This window comes from Ranitomeya imitator, chromosome 1 (genome assembly GCF_032444005.1).
Source record: "Ranitomeya imitator isolate aRanImi1 chromosome 1, aRanImi1.pri, whole genome shotgun sequence".
In the NCBI taxonomy this organism is placed as follows: domain Eukaryota; kingdom Metazoa; phylum Chordata; class Amphibia; order Anura; family Dendrobatidae; genus Ranitomeya; species Ranitomeya imitator.
Window position 1 is genome coordinate 325,269,923 of NC_091282.1, and position 14,825 is coordinate 325,284,747.

Sequence of the window (14,825 nt, forward strand, 5' to 3'; positions counted from 1 at the left end):
GTGGCTCAGTATTGGGATATCAGGGGCAGTAATAGGGACACATACGGCAGCAGCGGCTCAGTATTGGGGTATCAGGTGCAGTAATAGGGACACATACAGCAGCAGCGGCTCAGTATTGGGGTATCAGGTGCAGTAATAGGGACACATACAGCAGCAGCGGCTCAGTATTGGGGTATCAGGTGTAGTAATAAGGACACATACGGCAGCAGCGGCTCAGTATTGGGGTATCAGGTGCAGTAATAGGGACACATACGGCAGCAGCGGCTCAGTATTGGGGTATCAGGTACAGTAATAGGGACACATACAGCAGCAGTGGCTCAGTATTGGGGTATCAGGTGTAGTAATAAGGACACATACGGCAGCAACGGCTCAGTATTGGGGTATCAGGTCCAGTAATAGGGACACATACGGCAGCAGAGGCTCAGTATTGGGGTATCAGGTGCCGTAATAGGGACTCATACGGCAGCAGCGGCTCAGTATTGGGATATCAGGGGCAGTAATAGGGACACATATGGCAGCAGCGGCTCAGTATTGGGGTATCAGTTGCAGTAATAGGGACACATACGGCAGCAGCGGCTCAGTATTGGGGTATCAGGTACAGTAATAGGGACACATACAGCAGCAGCGGCTCAATATTGGGGTATCAAGTGCAGTAATAGGGACACATACAGCAGCAGCGGCTCAGTATTGGGGTATCAGGTGCAGTAATAGGGTTACATACGGCAGCAGCGGCTCAGTATTGGGGTATCAGGTGAAGTAATAGGGACACATGCGGCAGCAGCGGCTCAGTATTGGGGTATCAGGAGCAGTAATAGGGACACATACGGCAGCAGCGGCTCAGTATTGGGGTATCAGGTGCAGTAATAGGGACACATACGGCAGCAGCGGCTCAGTATTGTGGTATCAGGTGCAGTAATAGGGACACATACGGCAGCAGCGGCTCAGTATTGGGGTATCAGGTGCAGTAATAGGGACACATACGGCAGCAGCGGCTCAGTATTGGGGTATCAGGGGCAGTAATAGGGACACATACGGCAGCAGCGGCTCAGTATTGGGGTATCAGGGGCAGTAATAGGGACACATACGGCAGCAGCGGCTCAGTATTGGGGTGTCAGGTGCAGTAATAGGGACACATACGGCAGCAGCGGCTCAGTATTGGGGTATCAGCTGCAGTAATAGGGACACATACGGCAGCAGCGGCTCAGTATTGGGGTTTCAGGGGCAGTAATAGGGACACATACGGCAGCAGCGGCTCAGTATTGGGGTATCAGGGGCAGTAATAGGGACACATACGGCAGCAGCGGCTCAGTATTGGGATATCAGGGGCAGTAATAGGGACACATACGGCAGCATTGGCTCAGTATTGGGGTATCAGGTGCCGTAATAGGGACACATACGGCAGCAGCGGCTCAGTATTGAGGTATCGGGTGCAGTAATAGGGACACATACGGCAGCAGCGGCTCAGTATTGGGGTATCAGCAGGATGAGGGGTTTGTGCAGGTTGGGAATAGATGGTGATGGCTGGAATATGAGAAGTGAAATGTGTCTTTGTTGTAATTTCTGCAGACGAGTCCTGGGTGGAGAAGTCGCCATGTCGGTCTGGACCAGATGGAAAAGGCGGGAAAATTGAACGATTCCATCAGAAAGAACGTGAGTGGTAAGTCATCATCTGTAACTGTGCTGTAATCACTTGTATGCTTTGTAGGACTGGTATCTACCCCTATATGGTCACAATATGGCGGTAATATCAGTATTGGTCTTGTGGAGATTTTTTTTTTTTTAGTTGCAGCAGGATCATCTGCTGATGTTCTCCTACGTCCACTATTAGGGTGCATCACCATAGTTGTAATCAGAGGTTAGGGGCCCACTCAGATGTCTCGCCCCCCCTGGGCTGAACCCCTAGCTACGCCTCTGGTTCACACGTACTGGAGACACACACGTAGACCCGAGACACACACGTAGACCCATTCAAGTGAATGGGTCTGTGCACAAAATACGCTGACATGTCCATTTATTAACAGCAGCACTGGCTGCAAAACGTGCCACACACGTGCACACTGATGACACACGGATGATATCCTGTGTCATCAGTGTGACACATACCGGCCACTCGCATCATTCTCCCCTGCTTGTGCTGTGATCAGCTCTAGCACGGGAGAAGGATGAGAGTTGCATTCAACTAAGGCCGGCGTCACACACAGCGTAAAACAATACGGTCCGTATATTACGGCCGTAATATGCTGAAAAGTCCCCAAAATAGTGGTCCGTAGCTAATCCGTAGGCAGGGTGTGTCAGCGTATTTTGCGCATGGCATCCTCCGTATGTAATCCGTATGGCATCCGTACTGCGAGGTTTTCTCGCAGGCTTGCAAATCCGACATACGGCAATACAAGGGATCCATGTGTAAAAAAAATATATATATATCTATATACTGTCTATATAGATATATATATATATATGTCATTAGACACATATATGTATATATATTTTAACTTCAAACAGCGCTAGACAGCTTTAAAGCCGGTAATTCAATTACTGGCTTTTGCTCTCTCCTTCCTAAACCCGACATGATTTGAGACATGGTTTACATACAGTAAACCATGTCTTCTCTCCATTTTTTTTGCATATTCCACACTACTAATGTTAGTAGTGTGTATATGCAAAATTTGGCCGTTCTAGCTACTAAATTAAAGGGTTAAATGGCGGAAAAAATTGGCGTGGGCTCCCGCATAATTTTTTCCGCCAGAGTAGTAAAGCCAGTGACTGAGGGCAGATATTAATAGCCTGGAGAGGGTCCATGGTTATTGGCCCCCCCCCCGGCTAAAAACACCTGTCCCCAGCCACCCCAGAAAAGGCACATCTGGAAGATGCGCCTATTCTGGCACTTGGCAACTCTCTTCCCATTCCCGTGTAGCGGTGGGATATGGGGTAATGAAGGGTTAATGCCACCTTGCTATTGTAAGGTGACAAGCCAAATTAATAATGGAGAGGCGTCAATTATGACACCTATCCATTATTAATCCAATACTAGTAAAGGGTTAAAAAATACACAAACACATTATTAAAAATTATTTTAATGAAATAAAAACAAAGGTTGTTGTAATATTTTATTGAACGCCCAATCCAATCACTGAAGACCCTCGTTCTGTAACAAAAAAAACATAATAAACCAACAATATCCTTACCTTCTGCAGATCTGTAAAGTCCAACGATGTAAATCCATCTGAAGGGGTTAAAATATTTTGCAGCCACGAGCTTTGCTAATGCAACATTGTTCGTGGCTGCAAAACCCCGGGGAATGAAGGTAAAGTAGGTCAATGACCTATATTTACCTCCATTTACGGTGAGGCGCCCTCTGCTGGCTGTTCCTAGATCGTGGGAACTTTCCTAGAAAGCTCCCAGGCTCGAGTTCATAAGAGGCGCCCTCTGCTGGATGTCCTCATATGAACTCGAGCCAGGGAGCTTTCTAGGCTTCCATAGACTTTCATTGGCGTATTTCTTGCGCAGTACGGTGACAATCGTAGCATGCTGCGATTTTCTACGGCCGTAGAAAGCCGTATAATACGGATCAGTAAAATACGGAAGGTAGGAGCAGGGGCATAGAGAATAATTGTGCCGTTAGTTTTGCGAATTTTACGGATGTATTTTCTGCGCTCATACGTCCGTAAAACTCGCAAGTGTGACGCCGGCCTAATAATTGCAAGAGCAGTCGGCGGCTAATGGGACTATTACTCCCATTATCCTACACCTGCTGCCATTAATAACAGTGAGAGCAGACGGTGGTTGATGGGAGTATTCATGAGCCGCAGCCTGCTCTATAAATAAATAGCGTGGGTTTCCCTGTATTTTTGATAACCAGCCAGGCAAAATTGACAGCGGCGGACTGCAACCCTCAGCTGTCAGCTTAAGCAAAGCTGGTTATCAAGAATAGATGGGTCCCCAAGCTATTTTTTTTAATTATTTAATTAAATAATTTTTAAAAATGGCTTAATCCCTTCACGACCTTGCCCTTTTCCGTTTTTGCGTTCTCGTTTTTCACTCCCCTCCTTCCCAGAGCCATAACTTTTTTATTTTTCCATCAATATGGCCATGTGAGGGCTTGTTTTTTTGCTGGACAAGTTGCACTTTTGAACGACATCTTTGGTTTTAGCATGTCGTGTACTAGAAAATGGGAAAAAAATTCCAAGTGCGGTGAAATTGCAAAAAAAGTGCAATCCCACACTTGTTTTTTGTTTGGCTTTTTTGCTAGGTTCACTAAATGCTAAAACTGAAATTATGATTCTCCAGGTCATTACGAGTTCATAGACACCAAAACATGTCTAGGTTACGTTTTATCTAAGTGGTAAAAAAAAATCCAAACTTTGCTAAAAAAAAATAATTGCGCAATTTTCCAATACCCGTAGCGTCTGGGGTCTGGTGAGGGCTTATTTTTTGCGTGCTGAGCTGATGTTTTTTAATTATACCATTTTTGTGCAGATACATTCTTTTGATCAGTCGTTATTGCATTTTAATGCAATGTCGCGGCGACAAAAAAAAAACTAATTCTGGAGTTTTTAATTTTTTTCTCGCTACGCTAGTTAGCGATCAGGTTAATCCTTTTTTTATCGATAGATCGGGTGATTCTGAACGCGGCGATACCAAATATGTGTAGGTTTGATTTTTTTTATTGTTTTATTTTGAATGGGGTGAAAGTGGGGTGATTTAAACTTTTATATTTTTCTCATTTTTTTCATATTTTTTTTTTACTTTCTTTTTTTACTTTTGCCATGCTTCAATGCCTTCATGGGAGGCTAGAAGCTGGCACAACTCGATTGGCCCTGCTACATAGCAGCGATCATCAGATCGCTCCTATGCTGCTGATTTACAGCATTACTATGAGTGCCGACCACAGGGTGATGCTCATAGCAATCCGGCATCAGCAACCATAGAGGTCTCAAGGACCTCAATGGTTACTATGCAGACGCATCGCTGACCCCCGATCATGTGACGGGGGTCGGCGATGAGCTCATTTCCGGCACGGTGGCTGGAAACGCCGGTTAAATGCGCTGTTAGCATTTGACAGCGGCATTTAACTAGTTAATAGCGACGGGTGAATATCAATTTCACCCACTGCTTTTGCCGGCACATGTCAGCTGTTCAAAGCTTGTCTTGTTTACATTTTCATAAATTTTGGCTATTGTATCCTTTAACTCCTTAGGGATGGAGCTAATTTGCAGCTTAATAACCAGGCCAATTTTTACAATTCTGACCACTATCTCTTTATGAGGTTATAACTCATAAAGCTTTAACGGATCCCACTGGTTGTAAGAATGTTTTTTTCATGACATACTGTACTTCATGTTAGTGGTACACATTTTTTGATATTACTTGCATTTATTTATGAAAAAAATGGAAATATGGTGAACATTTTTAAAATTTAGCAATTTTTAAATTTTGAATTTTTATTCCCTTAAATCAGAGAGATATGTCACACAAAATACATAATAAATAAGTTATAAGGGTTAAAATTTGACCAGCGATTTCTCATTTTTACAACAAAATTTACAAAACCATTTTTTAGGGACCATCTCACATTTAAAATCACTTTGAGGGGTGTACATGACAGAAAATACCCTAAAGTGACCCATGCTCTCTCTTTTTACCCCTTGCTTGAATCCCTGCAAACCAGGGATTCAAGCTTCAGGAGGCTAATTTGCATATTCCAGGTGCCTTCTGGGAGAAGCGAAGTCTCCCTAAGCTAGAAGATCGTTGGGTACAGCCGGGACCAGCTGCTTCGAAAGCATCACCAAACCAGGGATTCAAGCTTCAGGAGGCTAATTTGCATATTCCAGGTGCCTTCTGGGAGAAGCGAAGTCTCCCTAAGCTAGAAGATCGTTGGGTACAGCCGGGACCAGCTGCTTCGAAAGCATCACCAAACCAGGGATTCAAGCTTCAGGAGGCTAATTTGCATATTCCAGGTGCCTTCTGGGAGAAGCGAAGTCTCCCTAAGCTAGAAGATCGTTGGGTACAGCCGGGACCAGCTGCTTCGAAAGCATCACCAAACCACGGATTCAAGCTTCAGGAGGCTAATTTGCATATTCCAGGTGCCTTCTGGGAGAAGCGAAGTCTCCCTAAGCTAGAAGATCGTTGGGTACAGCCGGGACCAGCTGCTTCGAAAGCATCACCAAACCAGGGATTCAAGCTTCAGGAGGCTAATTTGCATATTCCAGGTGCCTTCTGGGAGAAGCGAAGTCTCCCTAAGCTAGAAGATCGTTGGGTACAGCCGGGACCAGCTGCTTCGAAAGCATCACCAAACCACGGATTCAAGCTTCAGGAGGCTAATTTGCATATTCCAGGTGCCTTCTGGGAGAAGCGAAGTCTCCCTAAGCTAGAAGATCGTTGGGTACAGCCGGGACCAGCTGCTTCGAAAGCATCACCAAACCACGGATTCAAGCTTCAGGAGGCTAATTTGCATATTCCAGGTGCCTTCTGGGAGAAGCGAAGTCTCCCTAAGCTAGAAGATCGTTGGGTACAGCCGGGACCAGCTGCTTCGAAAGCATCACCAAACCACGGATTCAAGCTTCAGGAGGCTAATTTGCATATTCCAGGTGCCTTCTGGGAGAAGCGAAGTCTCCCTAAGCTAGAAGATCGTTGGGTACAGCCGGGACCAGCTGCTTCGAAAGCATCACCAAAGCGCGCGCCTTATGGCGCGCGAATTTTTGCCTGTAGGACAGTATTGCAAGAGAGCTTGGCTGAGTAGATTACACAAGAAGGAAAACACACAGCAAGTCAGCAGGATCTAGGAGCAACATGGCAGATGTGACAACCTACATGGTGAGCTGCAGCATGTGCTACATGTTCACAGATCGACCAGAAGAAGAATCCAATTTCACCTGTCAGAAGTGTAGACTAGTGGCCCTTTTAGAAGAAAAGGTGCGGGGTCTGGAAGAAAGAATAGCAACTTTGAAACTCATCAAAGAGAATGAAGACTTTCTAGACAGAACAGAAGCATCTCTACTGGTCACAGAAGGTGCAAAAAGTGTCAGAGAACCTCCAAAAGCAGATGAGTGGAAGCATGTGACCAAAAGAAGCAAGAAGACCATGGAGAAATCACCAACCACACAACTGAAGAACCGATATCAAATCTTTGTAGAGGATGAAGATGGCACACCTAAGAATGAAGCAATACCAGCAAGCAAAAAAGAAAAGGGCACACAGCAACAAGTGACAGCAAAAAGTACAGCCAAGAAGCAACGAAGAGTGGTGGTGGTGGGAGACTCACTACTGAGAGGCACCGAAGCAGCCATCTGCAGACCGGACATAACTGCAAGAGAAGTATGCTGCCTTCCAGGTGCGATGATCAAGGATGTGACCGATAGGATACCAAAGCTCTTCAGCTCCAAGGACGTCCACCCATTTCTTCTGATACATGTTGGCACCAATGACACGGCAAGGAAGGACCTACCGACAATCTGCAAGGACTTTGAAGAGTTGGGGAAGAAAGTAAAGGAACTGGATGCACAGGTAGTTTTTTCTTCTATCCTTCCAGTAGACGGGCATGGCACCAGGAGATGGAACAGGATCCTTGATGCAAACAACTGGCTAAGACGATGGTGCAGACAACAAGGATTTGGATTCCTGGACCACGGTGTGAATTACTGGTATGATGGACTCCTCGCCAGAGACGGACTACACCTCAACAAACCTGGGAAATACACATTCGCCAGAAGACTCGCTACACTCATCAGGAGGGCGTTAAACTAGAAGAAGAGGGGACGGGAAGAAAAACATTAGACTCGAACAAAGACGACCCAGGAAAACATACTCAGAAGGGAGGTAAGAACATTTCTAAAACAATCCACAGTGAGGAGATTGGAACAAAACAAAATCCTCTAAACTGCATGCTCGCAAACGCCAGAAGCCTGACAAACAAGATGGAAGAACTAGAAGCAGAAATATCTACAGGTAACTTTGACATAGTGGGAATAACCGAGACATGGTTAGATGAAAGCTATGACTGGGCAGTTAACTTACAGGGTTACAGTCTGTTTAGAAAGGATCGTAAAAATCGGAGAGGAGGAGGGGTTTGTCTCTATGTAAAGTCTTGTCTAAAGTCCACTTTAAGGGAGGATATTAGCGAAGGGAATGAGGATGTCGAGTCCATATGGGTTGAAATTCATGGAGGGAAAAATGGTAACAAAATTCTCATTGGGGTCTGTTACAAACCCCCAAATATAACAGAAAGCATGGAAAGTCTACTTCTAAAGCAGATAGATGAAACTGCAACCCATAATGAGGTCCTGGTTATGGGGGACTTTAACTACCCGGATATTAACTGGGAAACAGAAACCTGTGAAACCCATAAAGGCAACAGGTTTCTGCTAATAACCAAGAAAAATTATCTTTCACAATTGGTGCAGAATCCAACCAGAGGAGCAGCACTTTTAGACCTAATACTATCTAATAGACCTGACAGAATAACAAATCTGCAGGTGGTTGGGCATTTAGGAAATAGCGACCACAATATTGTGCAGTTTCACCTGTCTTTCACTAGGGGGACTTGTCAGGGAGTCACAAAAACATTGAACTTTAGGAAGGCAAAGTTTGAACAGCTTAGAGATGCCCTTAATCTGGTAGACTGGGACAATATCCTCAGAAATGAGAATACAGATAATAAATGGGAAATGTTTAAGAACATCCTAAATAGGCAGTGTAAGCGGTTTATACCTTGTGGGAATAAAAGGACTAGAAATAGGAAAAACCCAATGTGGCTAAACAAAGAAGTAAGACAGGCAATTAACAGTAAAAAGAAAGCATTTGCACTACTAAAGCAGGATGGCACCATTGAAGCTCTAAAAAACTATAGGGAGAAAAATACTTTATCTAAAAAACTAATTAAAGCTGCCAAAAAGGAAACAGAGAAGCACATTGCTAAGGAGAGTAAAACTAATCCCAAACTGTTCTTCAACTATATCAATAGTAAAAGAATAAAAACTGAAAATGTAGGCCCCTTAAAAAATAGTGAGGAAAGAATGGTTGTAGATGACGAGGAAAAAGCTAACATATTAAACACCTTCTTCTCCACGGTATTCACGGTGGAAAATGAAATGCTAGGTGAAATCCCAAGAAACAATGAAAACCCTATATTAAGGGTCACCAATCTAACCCAAGAAGAGGTGCGAAACCGGCTAAATAAGATTAAAATAGATAAATCTCCGGGTCCGGATGGCATACACCCACGAGTACTAAGAGAACTAAGTAATGTAATAGATAAACCATTATTTCTTATTTTTAGTGACTCTATAGCGACAGGGTCTGTTCCGCAGGACTGGCGCATAGCAAATGTGGTGCCAATATTCAAAAAGGGCTCTAAAAGTGAACCTGGAAATTATAGGCCAGTAAGTCTAACCTCTATTGTTGGTAAAATATTTGAAGGGTTTCTGAGGGATGTTATTCTGGATTATCTCAATGAGAATAACTGTTTAACTCCATATCAGCATGGGTTTATGAGAAATCGCTCCTGTCAAACCAATCTAATCAGTTTTTATGAAAAGGTAAGCTATAGACTGGACCACGGTGAGTCATTGGACGTGGTATATCTCGATTTTTCCAAAGCGTTTGATACCGTGCCGCACAAGAGGTTGGTACACAAAATGAGAATGCTTGGTCTGGGGGAAAATGTGTGTAAATGGGTTAGTAACTGGCTTAGTGATAGAAAGCAGAGGGTGGTTATAAATGGTATAGTCTCTAACTGGGTCGCTGTGACCAGTGGGGTACCGCAGGGGTCAGTATTGGGACCTGTTCTCTTCAACATATTCATTAATGATCTGGTAGAAGGTTTACACAGTAAAATATCGATATTTGCAGATGATACAAAACTATGTAAAGCAGTTAATACAAGAGAAGATAGTATTCTGCTACAGATGGATCTGGATAAGTTGGAAACTTGGGCTGAAAGGTGGCAGATGAGGTTTAACAATGATAAATGTAAGGTTATACACATGGGAAGAGGGAATCAATATCACCATTACACACTGAACGGGAAACCACTGGGTAAATCTGACAGGGAGAAGGACTTGGGGATCCTAGTTAATGATAAACTTACCTGGAGCAGCCAGTGCCAGGCAGCAGCTGCCAAGGCAAACAGGATCATGGGGTGCATTAAAAGAGGTCTGGATACACATGATGAGAGCATTATACTGCCTCTGTACAAATCCCTAGTTAGACCGCACATGGAGTACTGTGTCCAGTTTTGGGCACCGGTGCTCAGGAAGGATATAATGGAACTAGAGAGAGTACAAAGGAGGGCAACAAAATTAATAAAGGGGATGGGAGAACTACAATACCCAGATAGATTAGCGAAATTAGGATTATTTAGTCTAGAAAAAAGACGACTGAAGGGCGATCTAATAACCATGTATAAGTATATAAGGGGACAATACAAATATCTCGCTGAGGATCTGTTTATACCAAGGAAGGTGACGGGCACAAGGGGGCATTCTTTGCGTCTGGAGGAGAGAAGGTTTTTCCACCAACATAGAAGAGGATTCTTTACTGTTAGGGCAGTGAGAATCTGGAATTGCTTGCCTGAGGAGGTGGTGATGGCGAACTCAGTCGAGGGGTTCAAGAGAGGCCTGGATGTCTTCCTGGAGCAGAACAATATTGTATCATACAATTATTAGGTTCTGTAGAAGGACGTAGATCTGGGTATTTATTATGATGGAATATAGGCTGAACTGGATGGACAAATGTCTTTTTTCCGCCATACTAACTATGTTACTATGTTACTATGTTTGTTTACCATTTCTTTTTTCCAGTACTTTCCTGTGTGCCCAGTTACATATATATGCACGGCCTCACTGATTCCTTATCTTTTTAGGTCTTCACGTTATCTCTACCACTAGGCAACTCTATATACCCTCACTGGAGGCGCTCATTGTGTCTCACTTCTGCTTGTCAACTATTTGAGTAGTGCATATTCTGCTATGTATCCTTTTTTTTTTGTTTCCCTCACTGAGCGAGACATTTATTGGCCTATGGTCACACTACCATCAGCGCTCTTCCATCTCCAGCACCATTGTTACTTCCCTTATCCAGCGACTCAGCACGGACTAGATCTCCACCACGCATGGAGCACCTGTTTGTCTGGATAGATTCATCTCTCTGGCACATGTTCCGTTAACCATACAGAGCAACACGTATATTTTGTGTTAAATTCACTAGTAGATTTTCTGTTTTTGCATTATTTGACATGTATTTCTGCATCATGTGATACTATATTTATTTATATATTTCATAGTCAATGTCAAAGAAACGCTCTGATGAAGGTCCGGTGTGGACTGAAAACGTTTAGCAGTTTTGTTTGTCTGGATGCATCAATAAATTAAGAAGCTTTTTTCTTCTCACATTGAGTGCCAAGTTTCATTCATCTTTATTCTACGGGGTGGACACCCTACTTGAGCACCTCCAATCCCTACATCTACCGAGTGCCGTGTTTTCTAATAGTACCATTCTAAAAACTACACCCCTCAAGGTGCTCAAAACCAAATTCAAGAAGTTTATTAACCCTTTATGTGCTTCACAGGAACTGAAGCAATGTGGAAGGAAAAAAATTACATTTAACTTTACAAACATTTTACTTCAGAAACAATTTTTTTTTTATTTTCACAAGCGGAAAAAGAGAAAATGAACCACAAAATTTGTTGTTTAATTTCTCCTGAATACAGGGATACCCCATATGTGGGGGTAAACCACTGTTTGAGCGCACAGCAGAGCTTGGAAGAGAAGGAGTGCCGTTTGACTTTTTCAAAGCAGATTTGGTTAGAATTGAGATCGGACGCCATGTTGCGTTTGTAGAGCCCCTGATGTGCCTAAACAGTGGAAACCCAGCACAAGTGACACCATTTTGGATACTAGACCCCTTAAGGAACTTATCTAGATGTGTGGTGAGCACTTTGAACCCCCAAGTGCTTCACAGAAGTTTACAACGTAGAGCTGTGAAAATAAAAAATCGTATCTTTTCCACAAAAAATTATTTTTTCAACCCCAAATTTTTATTTTTACAAGGGTACCAGGAGAAATTAGACCACAAAAGTTGTTGTGCAATTTGTCCTGAGTATGTTGATACCCCATATGTGGGGGTAAACCACTGTTTAGATGCATGGCAGAGCTAGGAAGGGAAGGAGCGCCATTTTACTTTTTCAATGCAGAATTGGCTGGAATTGAGATCGGATGCCATGTGTTTGGAGAGCCTCTGATGTGCCTAAACAGTGGAAACCCCTGACAAGTGAGACCATTTTGGAAACTAGACCCCTTAACCCCTTTCTGACCTTAGATGTATTGTCCCATCGTGACCTGGGCCTATCTGACCCTCGACAGGATAGTACGTCATAGCTATCGGCCACGCTCACGGGACTATCGCAGCTGACATCCGGCACTATGTGCCAGGAGCGGTCATGGACCGCCGCTGGCACAATAACCCCCGACACACTGCGATCAAACATGATCGCAGTGTGCCGGCGGTATAGGGAAGCATCGCCTTGCGGGCTTCCCTGAGACCCCCGGAGCAATGCGATGTGATCGCGTTGTTGTGAGGGTCTCTTACCTCCTCCTCCCTGCAGCAGGCCCAGATCCAAGATGGCCGCGGCATCCGGGTCCTGCAGGGAGGTGGATTCACTGCGCCTGCAGGTGCCGGGAAGCCAGGAGAAGTGCACGTCAGATCGCTGATCTGACACAGTGCACAGCAAAGTGTCAGATCAGCGATCTTACACTATAATATGATGCCCCCCTGGGGCAATGTTAGAGTGTAAAAAAAAAAATATCCACACGTGTAAAAAAAATGTAAAAAACATTCCAAAAAAATATATTCCAATAAATACATTTCTTTATCTAAATAATAAAAAAAATAAGTACACATATTTGGTATTGCCGCGTCCGTAATGACCCCACCTATAAAACTATATCACTAGTTAACTCCTTCAGTGAACACCGTGAAAAAAAAGAGGCAAAAAACAACGCTTTACTCTCATACCGCCAAACAAAAAGTGGAATAACACGTGATCAAAAAGACTGATATAGATAACCATGGTACCGCTGAAAACATCATCTTGTCCCGCAAAAAAGAGCCACCATACAGCATCCTCAGTGAAAAAATAAAAAAGTTAGTCTTCAGAATAAAGTGATGCCAAAATAATAATTTTTTCTATAAAATAGTTTTTATCGTATAAAAGCGCCAAAACATAAAAAAATGATATAAATGAGGTGTTGCTGTAATTGTACTGACCCGAAGAATAAAACTGCTTTATCAATTTTACCAAACGCAGATCGGTATAAACGCCTCCCCTAAAAGAAATTCGTGAATAGCTGGTTTTTGGTAATTCTGCCTCACAAAAATCGGAATAGAAAGCGATCAAAAAATGTCACATGCCTGAAAATGTTACCAATAAAAACATCAACTCGTCCCGCAAAAAACAAGACCTCACATGACTCTGTGGACCCAAATATGGAAAAATTATAGCTCTCAAAATGTGGTAACGCAAAAAAAATTTTTTGCAATAAAAAGCGTCCTTCAGTGTGTGACGGCTGCCAATCATAAAAATTTGCTAAAAAACCTGCTATAAAAGTAAATCAAACCCCTCTTCATCACCCCCTTAGTTAGGGAAAAATTAAAAAATTTTAAAAATTTATTTATTTCCATTTTCCCGTTAGGGTTAGGGTTAGGGCTAGGGTTAGGGCTAGGGTTGGGGCTAGGGTTAAGGCTACAGTTAGGGTTGGGGCTAAAGTTAGGGTTTGGTTGCAGCTAAAGTTAGGGTTAGGGTTGGGGCTACATTTACGGTTGGGAATAGGGTTGGGATTAGGGTTAGGGGTGTGTCAGGGTTAGATGTTTTGTTAGGGTTACCATTGGGATTAGGGTTAGGGGTGTGTCAGGGTTAGAGGTGTGGTTAGGGATACCATTGGGATTAGGGTTAGGGGTGTGTTTGGATTAGGGTTTCAGTTATAATTGGGGGGGTTCCACTGTTTAGGCACATCAGAGGCTCTCCAAATGCGACATGGCTTCTGATCTCAATTCCAGCAAATTCTGCATTGAAAAAGTAAAACAATGTTCCTTCCCTGTGCCCAAACAGGGGTTTACCCCAAAATATGGGGCATCAGCGTACTCAGGACAAATTGGACAACAACTTTTGGGGTCCAATTTCTCCTGTTACCCTTGGGGAAATACAAAACTGGGGGCTAAAAAATAACTTTTGTGGGAAAAAAAGATTTTTTATTTTCACGGCTCTGCGTTATAAACTGTAGTGAAACACTTGGAGGTTCATAGTTCTCACAACACATCTAGATAAGTTTCTTGGGGGGTCTAGTTTCCAATATGGGGTCACATGTGGGGGGTTTCTACTGTTTAGGTACATTAGGGGCTCTGCAAACGCAATGTGACGCCTGCAGACTATTCCATCTAAGTCTGCATTCCAAATGGCGCTCCTTCCCTTCCAAGCCCTCCCATATGCCCAAATGGTGGTTCCCCCCACATATGGGGTATCAGCGTACTCACGACAAATTGGACAACAACTTTTGGGTCCAATTTCTCCTGCTTCCCTTGGAAAAATACAAAACTGGTGGCTAACAAATAATTTTTGTGGGAAAAAACTTTTTTTTTATGGCTCTGCATTATAAACTTCTGTGAAGCGCTAGGTGGGTCAAAGTGCTCACCACACATCTAGATAAGTTTCTTAGGGGTCTACTTTCCAAAATGGTGTCACTTGTGGGGGGTTTCAGTGTTTAGGCACATCAGTGGCTCTCCAAACGCAACATGGCATCCCATCTCAATTCCTGTCAATTTTACATTGAAAAGT

At 43.5% G+C, this 14,825-nt stretch overlaps 1 long non-coding RNA gene across 1 annotated transcript in view; it reads left to right on the plus strand.

Annotated features, from left to right (window-relative positions):
• The window catches only part of LOC138657752 (uncharacterized), a 143,958-nt gene that overhangs the window by 17,949 nt on the left and 111,184 nt on the right, over positions 1-14,825 (plus strand). Inside the window, exon 2 of the long non-coding RNA XR_011317168.1 lies at positions 1,567-1,657. This is a non-coding gene — a long non-coding RNA (uncharacterized lncRNA). The remainder of the gene's footprint in view (positions 1-1,566; positions 1,658-14,825) is intronic.